Genomic DNA, 11164 nt, shown 5'->3' on the forward strand with positions numbered 1-11164 from the left:
TTTTGTCCCTTAAGATAACCTTTATTTAAATCCAATGTGAGATAAGAAAGAGTATCTTAATGTATATTCTCTACCAGTAATTCTGTACAAGAGCCAAGTTCAGTAACATAATTAGAGGCTTCTATTGAGAAATCATGTATTCCAAACTTGTAGGCAAGGAGTTGGTTTGTCAGTCCTCTCCTGGCTGCCCATCAAAATCCTAGAACACTCAGTTTTACTGTTTTGTGTCTGAAAATTTTAAAGACAAAACTCCCCTTCCTCTTTCTTCCTCTGCCTCCTATCCCTTAAGCAATCAGTTTTTTTAAAAAGATTTTATTTATTTATTTGAGAGAGAGAGAAAGCATGAGAGGGCGGAGGGTCAGAGGGAGAAGCAAACTCCTTGCTGAGCAGGGAGCCTGATGCTGGAATCGATCCTGGGATTCCAGGATCATGACCTGAGGCGAAGGCAGTCGCTTAACCAACTGAGCCACCCAGGCGTCGCAAGCAATCTGTTTCCAAGTCCAAGTGATTCTTTGCACTATTGTCTCTTGAGTCTTCCCCGTTTTAAAAAAACTGTCACCACCAATACAACCAGCCCACTGCCCAAGCTTTCCAAACAGTTGCCAGTTCTCCCCCTTTCAATTCAATTTTTACTAAATCTACTGAAAGAAAACTTTTAGAATGTGTTACATAAAACAAAACCAAAAAACTCAGTATTTAGTTTTTAGGTCATTTAAACTCCTCCTGCAGGCATCTAATGTTATTAATTTAAAGGTGATAGTCTTTACAGTATTTTCTTCCTTCATGAATATGGAAGAAGGAGTAATTAATATTTATTTTCAATTGGCTTCAGAAAGAAAACCCAGAGTGTTCGTGAGAAGATAAAGCTTTGGGCTTCTGGATAGATGAGAACCAAAGCCATGAACCACCATAGGGATATTCCCCCAGTGGGGTCTGGCCTCACCTGAGCTGCCTCAGAGTCTACAAAGTTGAGAACTTGGGTAACAGGGACGGGGGGTACTTGGAGACAGATTGGGAAAGGTCTAGAATGGGAATGGTTTAAGTTGCACTCAGCCTCCAGAGGGTCATGAGCAAATGCCACAGTAGCCTTGCCTGACAGGCTCAAAGTGGGCAGGTTGAAAGGTTAGGTTGTCTTACCCTTACAGGAGCATCAGATGTCTTCAGAATCTTTCCCCCAAAGGACCTGGCCTCTTCCTAACTACGTCTCACTGCGGGACCAAGAAAATGGAAAACAGAGACTTCAACATAAAGTGTATTATGAGCACAACCTAAGTATTTAATAATTTCAAATCAGAATTGCAATATTTTTTTGAAATTAAAATTTAGGGGGCACCTGGCTGGCGCAGTCCTTAAAAGTCTGACTCTTGGTTTTGCCTCAGATCCTGATCTCAGGGTTGTGAGATCGAGCCCCATGACCAGCTCCTAGCTCAGCATGGAGTCTGCTTAACGATTCTCTCCCTCTGGGGCACCTGGGTGGCTTAGTTGGTTAAGCTTCTGCTTCAGCTCAGGTCATGATCCCAGAGTCCTGGGATCAGATCGAGCCCTGCATTGGGCTCCCTGCTCAGCAGGGAAACTGCTTCTCCCTCCCCCACTCCCCCTGCTTGTGCTCTCTCTCTTTCTCTGTCAAATAAATAAATAAAATGTCTTTTAAAAAAAAAGGATTCTCTCCCTCTATCTCTCCCTCTGCCCCTCCCACTCATGCGCACTCTCTCTCTCTCTCAAACAAATAAATTTAGTATGAGAGGGCATAGAAACATTATGTGAAGTCCAAGTACGTGACTTTTTAAGGTACTTGGATTTCACATAATGTTTGGCTGATGGGCTGCCAGAGCAGAGTTGGGTTCTGTGCAGTGGGAGAACACCCTCCTCCCCTGTTCAGTCCTATCTTTGCCACTTCAACCCTGAAGCATCTTTCAGTTGCAAGAAAGATGTTATGACACAAAATATGATTTGTAGTTATTGAGGAGAGAAAATATTTTCTTGGCCTTATTATCTTTTTCTTAATCAGCATTTTGAAAGAGCTCTAATTTTTAAGGCAAAGTACTAGCATTACAAATGTTAGAAGTGAGAGATAAAAATAGGCTTGAAAAGTTCCTGAAAAAAAACAAGCATAATAAAATTATTAATAAACATAATATGACATGGCTTGTTTTACATCAGGAAGATTTCCTTGATCTGACCCCGACCTGCACATTCAGTATCATTTTATTTCTTAGTTGTTTACACATAATAGCTGCCTCACAGTAACAAAAAATAGTTGAATAAATGGATGAACCCTCCACTGCAATCACATTAACCTGGTCACTGTTCTCTCCACAGAAGCCATGAACTTTTTCACCTTTGTGCCTTTGCTCAGACCATTCCCTCCATCATTTTACAAGGCTTATATTACATTCTGCCTATTTAATCAGTCTTCAGTGACCACTTGGATCATCTAACCATTTTCTGCACTATGGTACCTTAGATCACTCATTTATATTTCTCTAACTCAATTGCCTGCTAACCCAATAGCCCTTAGCCCCTTTTCTCCATTGTAACACAAGTATTTTACTTCTCAGAATATGAGCCTGAGACTACCTGTTTAACCTCGCTCTGCCTACCTTTCCCTATCTGTAAAGTATGGGTAATAATACTGACTTCCTAGATAATGGCTAAAATATGACATGTAAATTGATTAGAACAGTGCCGGTACAAAGAAAGCATTCAGTCAATTTTAGTTATTAAATCTCTCTCTGTTTCACATACGCACATGCATGTGTGCATGTCTGCACATGTACACACATACACACACAACAAAACATGCAGCGTCTATCTTCTTTTTGCTCTTCTGTCTTCTGTTCTGGTTGCTACTGTGAAGTGAAGTGAAGAAGACTTACCACTTGAATGTTCATTACGGGAAATGATATTCACCCCAATGATGCTGCTTGCCAGTGTACCCATGGGTTCCAATCGATGGGCTGCCAGAGCAGAGTTGGGTTCTGTGCAGTGGGAGAACACCCTCCTCCCCTGCAGTCCTATCTTTGCCACTTCAACCCTGAAGCATCTCTGACTGTGAACAGACCTTAATCTGAATTCAGGGGGCTTGGGAATTAGTTTATCACCCCATCATCCACCTCTTATTCTCTTGTCCCCTTTCCTAACCTCCCCATGACATCTTAATCTCCTTCCAAAATTATAAAACTAAATCTCTTATGTATATTTGTGAAAACATTGTAAGCAAACATTGATATAGATGGATGGACGGCATGAGTCTGTGTGCAGGAGTGGTGGGAACGTTGTTTATGAGCAGCTTCGTAGCTTCAGCTCTTCCGACAAAACTACCTGATTACTTTACCTCTTATTTTTTAGGTTTTACCTTCATAGTTATACCTTTTGTTACTCCAATATTATAGTATAAACTCTCCTTTACATTTAAAGGTTGTATGCGTATCTTCCAGGGTTTTTAGAGCAAAATATTAACACAAAATATACTGTTGTAGGCAATTTTCCATGGGTCTCTGCCACTTCTACACATGTTAATATTAGCTTTTGTTCCCCAGTATTTTTATAAGGATGTTTATACAGCAAATATCCTTGGAAGACAGAGATAGTGTCTCCTCCCAGGTAGAAAGCAGATTTGTTTCTTTATCGGGATATTAAAGATAATGCCTCCCTTTAGGACAAAGATCTGGCAGGTTTCCTTACAGCCCATTAAAAAAGATCAGGGTTTCCCAAGCTGAGGCTCCCCACTGCAGTACATATCCACTGAATGATTCCACCTAGACCACTCTACCGCAGGATCGCCACGGGACTAGGGGAGCACGGAACGCTGACGCAAACAGGAAGCTCCCGCTGCTTGCTGTGCCCTATGTATTAAAGTTGGGTAACTTGTTAGCTTGAAAATGGGGTAAAATCTCAGACCCTTCATTGTTCTTGACAAAGATCAACAATCCTTAGTAGACTGACTTAATTCTAATATACAGGTTAAAAAACACTAGTTTAAAAATATTTATATAACCTCATATGCTAATTATACCTCAATAAAAAAGAATGCCATATTTGATATATTAGAAGTAATAATTTTGAAAATAAAGTCTTGTCAAAAATTTAAAAACTTAATGCTTAAATATGCATTATAAATATATTGTTTTAGTTTTCACATATGGGTATGCAGATTTCTGTGTTTTGTAACCCAATAGTTTAGCATCTGTTTGGCAGATACATTCAGCTATAGTCTCAGACTTCACTACAGAAAGTTAAAGCACATTTTATACTTGAGCTCTATCCGTTGACAACTCAGGAGAATGAGATTACATGTAATTACCTCTATAGCTCGGCCTTCTCTCTCCTACTGATGAGTAAATATCGTATATATTCAACAACTATTGCAAAATTTAATTATGTGATGAGGGACAAAGGGGCTTACTCATTAGAAATTATTATGCTAATAAAAGATGAATTATGTGCGATACACATGCTTAAATAAATGAAAACGGTGGCCTATGGATTATACTCAAAGAAATGAAAATCCCCATGAATATATTTCAAAAGCATCAGGTTTATCCTATAAAGTTGCCCAAGTAATGTCTACTATTTGATACATAGGTGAAGCAATGTTAAGAAATCTACACATGAAGGGGTAATTTTTTTAAACTTTAGCACAAGAAAGCAAGGCTTCAATTAATTGACCCATTCAATAGAGCAGAGATGTGTAGATTCTTAAAACAGAAACATTTATAATGGTTTGGTTTCAAAGTAATATTAAATTTTTCTTTACTTTAAAGGGATTTTTGGAACACAGGTTATAAGTCACTCAAAAAATTACCAATACGATGGATATAATCTGTATGTATTGGTGGCTGTTATGTGTTTTCCTCTCTCCTTGCCTAATGCTGCTTTTAATATTAGATTTTTAAAGATTTTATTTATTTATTTGAGAGAGAGAGAGAGAAAGAGAGAGAGCATGAGCAGGGGAAGCCCAATTCGGGGCTGGATCTGGGGACTCTGGGATCATGACCTGAGCCAAACGCAGACGCTTAACCGACTGAGCCACTCAGGTGCCCCGATATTAGATATTTTTTTAGTGAATATTGTGTGCATAAAATAGATCATTGTCCACACAGATTAACTATAGTTACAGATAATGATGACATTGTGAAATATTCACGTTGTCAATAATGTATGGTTTCATATGACTATGCCATATATACTTTCTTCCACAGAAAACTATAAATTTACTGATCAATCATCCTTAGTCTATGCATTGTGAAAGTGGCATACTGAGTATAAAGTTTTTACTCATCCATCGCTACACTTTGCTTCTATGCCTGTGACCACTGGTCTTTATGATCTACCTGCTTTGAGCTGTTTTGATATCATTATCATGGTGGTCTATTAGGCTGAATTTAATGTACATGCTATTTCTGAAAAGAACAAGACCAGACCACATTGTTTCTTTTTTCTTTGTTGGACATGTTTTGGCTTTAGAGAAAGAAAATAATCTCCTTGGCATGATCCAAAGAGTAGAAGACACAGGTGTTTCTTGGTGAAATGTTGTTTTGTTAGTTCCACACGTATGGTTTGTGTTTCAGGTCTCAGCAGTCAGCCTTCTTTTTGGATAGACACCTGCTACCCTACGTGGAGGGAAGGTGCAGTCATACGTGATCTCTCTTCATCGTCTCAGCCAAGTGCGCACTGGGCCACCAGCTGTGAGTCAGACTAGATCTTTTCCCAGAGGTACCTGCCACTCAAATGCTAATTGGATATTATTTAGACCTTTGTGCCTAAAAGCAAAGAGTAAGTCTGAATTTAAAGGGAAACTGAAAGAAATATGATCAGGAAAGTTTTGGAATAGGAATCCAGTTATGGAAATACAAACCAAAGATGAAGGCAGAGATTATCAAAATTAAAAAAAAAAAAATCTTGGTATGGAGAATGAAACTGATGACTCAGTAGTCTTTCTAGTCCTGGACCTCAGAAGTCACAGAGGACTTTGAAGGGCTGCCCTTGTGTAGGAGAGTCGGCTACTGCCCGGCTTCCCCACCCCATTCAGTAGTCAAAGGCTCTGGGAGTTCAGATTATTCAGCAGTGCAATGGAGAATGAAATAAAAATCTCTTCTCTCAAATTCCATAACTGCTCTTAGAACTTTATCCTTGTTCAGAGCCTGGGTTGATTCTGCTTCTCGTTGCCCAGACCTGTTTCCTTACCCTACCCCTAGTGCCCAAGCCTGAATTCCAAGAAGTTCTGCTCATACCACGTTATTCTTGAACTGCCACCACAGGAAAATGGACCCTGAACCAGCCAGTTGGCCCAAAAATATGGAGCCTGCTTTAGCTGAACTCTCTTAGCATTATTATTTGTCTAGATAGATACACAAGACTTGCCCATTGTTGATACAAAAACTTGGAGCTTCCTGGGTGAAATCTGAAACTGGCCCCCATACAGAGAAGGCAAGGAGATATCAAAGAAGGAAGCAGATCTGAGCAATACAGTGTTGGGTTGCTGGTCTATCTTTTCAGGTAAGGTCCAACACTGATAAGGTCAAACCACATGTGCTTCCAGATAACTTGTACTGGACCCTTTATAGCTGACTGGGATAATCTTTTGGAGCTTCCTCTTTATCTTGAGTCTTTACCACAACCCAGGCCTGCTCCTACGATTAGTCAATTTCCCCCAGATCAGCAATGGATTGCCCAACATCATAAGTGTCTTGTCGCACACCTTGGTTCAACACAGGTATCAGTGTCCCATACCAGGTGCTGGGGGCAGACTGGAGTCTGTTTTCATTCCTGCAGTGAATGTGACCCAATTAGGACCTTCAAAGATAAGGGAGTAGATTGTTTAATTCCAACTCCCTAAGAATTTATTGTACCTCCTCTCATTTACAGGGTCCACGTCTCCAGGGAGGTCCCCCTCATTGGCCTAAGCCTCCTTGCAGGTTAGAATAATCCAATTTATAAGGGAGTGAGTACTTTGATCCCCCAAACATCATGCAGGGGCTGCTGGAAGACACAAGCGTGGTGATGTTCATTTTCTCTGCCTCCTGCCCAGTCCCAGAAATGCCATTCCTGGATACTTTCCCTGGCGTTTTGCTGGAACTTGGCAGCTATATCAATAGGCTCACTGAGAGTATATTCTTTTATCATAAACATTTCCTAAATTGGGGGCTGTCCCACTGGCTGGGGCTGCTGTTGGTGAGCCTTTGCTTTTCTTTGTATTAGGGGTTGGACAGCATGGAGCATTTCATCTGTTTTGCTGTCAATCAACACAACATCCTTCCCTTCACTGTCCTCACATTCCCAGGGATTCCACCTCTTAGTGTTCCAGTCAGGCTTTGTCACAGTGTTTGGGCCTTAATCCAAGGTAGCCTATACCCTCTTGGCTTTGCAAAATGGCATGCTAAATTCTTCAACTTATTATCCTGCTTTCCCACCTGTCTGCCAGCCCTGAAGCTAGCAGAGGAGTAGACAATGTATATCCTTCTCTAACCTCAGCTCTTCTTCCAACTCTCTGACTTGAACTTCAGCCTCTAGTTGGGCATGGGTCACCAGCTGTGCTGTCCACAAGAGAGGTTAGCCCACCATGATAGCTGTTTGTTTCCCCCCTCTGCCACAGTGTACTCTGTGCAATTCCTTAAACAAACTGATTAAGCCAGTGGGCGTTTTCAGGGTGTCCCCATACTCATGCAGCAGTTCACAAGTTCTAAAGTAGAAGTCACCCATCCCCACACAGAGATCAATGGCCAGTTAGGGACTGCCCTTTCCCAAGACCTATTTCTTTGGTCTCCTGGCTGGCTCACCAATTGTTGATTTAAAACCTTGGGAGTTTCCCCAGATGAAATCTGAAACTGACCCCCCGCCCCACCCCCCCCCACACAAAGAGCACAGAGAGACTGAAGAAAGAGTCGGCCACTCTAGATTGGTAGGTAGCAGGTTTAATGAGCAAGAGAACTTACATACAAGGCTTGTCTTGGGAGGCTTCAAGACAAGTAGATCTCCACACAAACCCACTGGAATCTGAAATGTTTATATAGAGGACTTAGCTGGGTTCAGTCATGTGTTCAGTCCAGATGGTCTCAACAACACCTTACTCTTTCAAGACTATTTTCTTAAAACAGCTCCTAGTGTGGTAGTGGTGGGTGGGACAGACATTCCAAGGATGGGGTGGGGAGGTGGGGGAACCTCCGATTGCCTGGATTTAGCTCTCAAGTCAACCTATGGTCATGTCCTCTCAGGGACCACCCCCAATACCTATAGCTTCCTGATTTTGCCTGTCTGATACATGGCATCTGTCTGGGACCTCATGGCCAGAGGTTAAATAAATAAAGATTGCCACCAGAGTTCTAGTGGTTCAATAAATTGAAAATACATACCCACCATATTATAAATGCGATTATTAAAATTCACTGAATAATTGCTTCTAGTCACAGACATATTTCATGTATTGCTAGGGAATTCCTTGTCTCATTAACACAGCAATAACTTCAGAAAATCTGATGTTAGCAAAAAAACCAAAACAATGATTTGATGACTATTTGATTGTGTACTTGAATTCTAGATTGCCTTATAATACCTTTTCTTTTCCAACTGAATTAATTTTACCTCTTACATACACACCTGATGTTTATTTTTTAGTAATGAGAGTGTCATAATTACTATATGTAAGGGATGAATAATTCATTAATTCAACAGCAATGCTCAAAACAAAGCCAATGTGCTTGGCACTGTGGTAGGTGCTAGTGAAGCAGCTATCAGCATGATTTTCTGCCCTCTTGAAGCATATAGCAAAATAAAGTGTTGTATTGTCGTGTACTGACTTGTTATGATTTCAAACCCATGTTTTAAACACTTGTTTTGGACAAAGTTTTTGTGGTTTGAACTTGTTTTGAATAACTTACTTTGAGGAAACTGGTTTTAAGCTGGATATTAGGACTTTCTTATTAAACTCTTGCACCTGGAGTGGAGAGGACTATCGTGTCATTAACACTATAGTAATATCACTGGTACCCATCACGAACTTAGTGAAAGTAACCAACCCACAGAAAGGTACACCAAAACTAAATTTTGACTTTGTTTCTTTCACCTCCCATTTTCCTACAACAATATTAATTATAACCTTTAATCTATCCATAGTTTGGTGTATGTCATTTCTTTTTTGCCTTATTAGGAGATATTATTCTGTATGCTATTGGTCTATTATAATAAATGTTATAGATTTAATTCCTTTGTTAAATAAATTATTGGCAAAGATAATCTCAGTCTCTGAGCATAATTTGCCCTGGACAAAACATGTACTGTACAATAAAAGTGTTCTTTTCTAGAGAGTAGTGTATTCTTCATATGTTTTCATATCTCCCCCTTCTACCTTCAGCATTGTGCTTACATGGAGCAAGCCCATGACACACTTTCATTTTTCCTTAGCCTATGAACAGAAAACAGACTGATTTTATACTTAAAAAATATGAAAGTAACAAAAATAGCCTATCTTTTCATATTCTAATAATGAGATTATCTCCTCCGTAAAACAGTAATAATTTATTAAGCAAATAGTATACATTTTCAGGGTAAAACAAAAGTAAAGATTATAAAACTGTTGGTACAAAGCTAAAGCTCATAATCATGAAAGCAGTAGAAATGCTTTAGATAAGTGAAAGATAGAATCGAGTTAGTCAAGGACAATCAGAAAATACAAAAAGAGGTAGTTGAGTTTTTAAGAGGTGCAATGGGCATTTTATGCTGGTATTTGAGGGGGTGGAAAGAAAAGAAACGAGCCACAATCATGGGCAAATAATCTGGTATCTGGGAACCAGTCTGTGTTTCTAGTTTGGGAGTCCATAAGATCTAATGAGTGATAGGGTTTGCTCAAGCATTTTGTGAAGGTCCTCAAAAGCCACTGGAAGAGATTTTTACTAAAATTGATAATAATAGGAATCTAGCAAAATTAAATTAAGTTGGAAAAGAAATATTTGCGGGGCGCCTGGGTGACTCAGTCGTTAAGCATCTGCCTTCGCCTCAGGTCACAGTCCCAGGGTCCTAGGATCGAGCCCCGCATCAGGCTCCCTGCTCAGCGGGAAGCCTGCTTCTCCCTCTCCCACTCCCCCTGCTTGTGTTCCCTCTCTGGCTGTGTCTCCCTGTCAAATAAATAAATAAAATCTTTAAAAAAAAAAAAAGAAAAGAAATATTTGGGAGGGGGGAGAGGGATTAAATGGAGATGAGAAAAAGGTGAGTTTTAGGCTTAGTTACTCTGATGAAGAATTTAATCTTGCAGCCTGAAAGAAGGTGGGAATGGAAGAGGGATGGAGTCAAGAAATATAGGAGGAGAAAAATATGCTGGACTAGGTGATTGGCTGTATTTAGTTCCATGGAGGTGAAGATCTCTCTCCCTTCTCTTAAAATGACTCCCCCCCCAACCCCAAGGCCAATGTAGTCTTCCTTGATAATTACTATAATAATAATTACATGATAGAGGGAAGACTATGTGAAATTATAGTCTTTTTCATCTGGCTTCTTCTTCCTTAAAAGCTCCACCATCTCCAGAGACAATAGGAAAAACTGGAAAGCATTCTTATCCTCTTGGTACTTGAAGCAGGGATCAAATTATTTTACTGAATTTAAGATTATGGGTAAACAAACAGAACATACATGTAGTTGCGATTAAGCAAATGAGTTAAATAATGTGTGAGATTCAGTGTCATGGCCTTAAAATACAGAGTATTATGCTACATACTTGGAATATTAACACATTTGACTTATATTCTAAGTATTCATGCGTATCATTTAGAAGTCAGTCCATTGGATAATAATGATTTAGAGTAGGCACTTTATCTCATTTAAGTAAAAAAAATTATCAGAATCCTTTTGTTTAAATGTCATTTTATGCATTTGCAGTTAAGTGATCAATACAGCAACACTAGTAAGTTGCCACTCTTAGTGAAGAACTATCTTCAATGGAATTGCCTTCTCCTTTATGACAACTTTCATATGGAAGATAACACAGAGTTCAGCAGTCAAAGCACTACTTCTCCGGCTATGTTAGTCAACACCAAGCCTTCTGGTGAACAGTGCTGGTCAGCTGAGACCTACTAGAGTTTCCCATTGGACATTTAATAAAGGGGATCATATTACCTCCCCACACTCCAACAAAAAGTATTTTGCTACTTTACAAAGTATTTGCCCAGAAATATCC

This window comes from Phoca vitulina, unplaced genomic scaffold (genome assembly GCF_004348235.1).
Source record: "Phoca vitulina isolate PV1807 unplaced genomic scaffold, GSC_HSeal_1.0 scaffold12, whole genome shotgun sequence".
Lineage (NCBI taxonomy): Eukaryota > Metazoa > Chordata > Mammalia > Carnivora > Phocidae > Phoca > Phoca vitulina.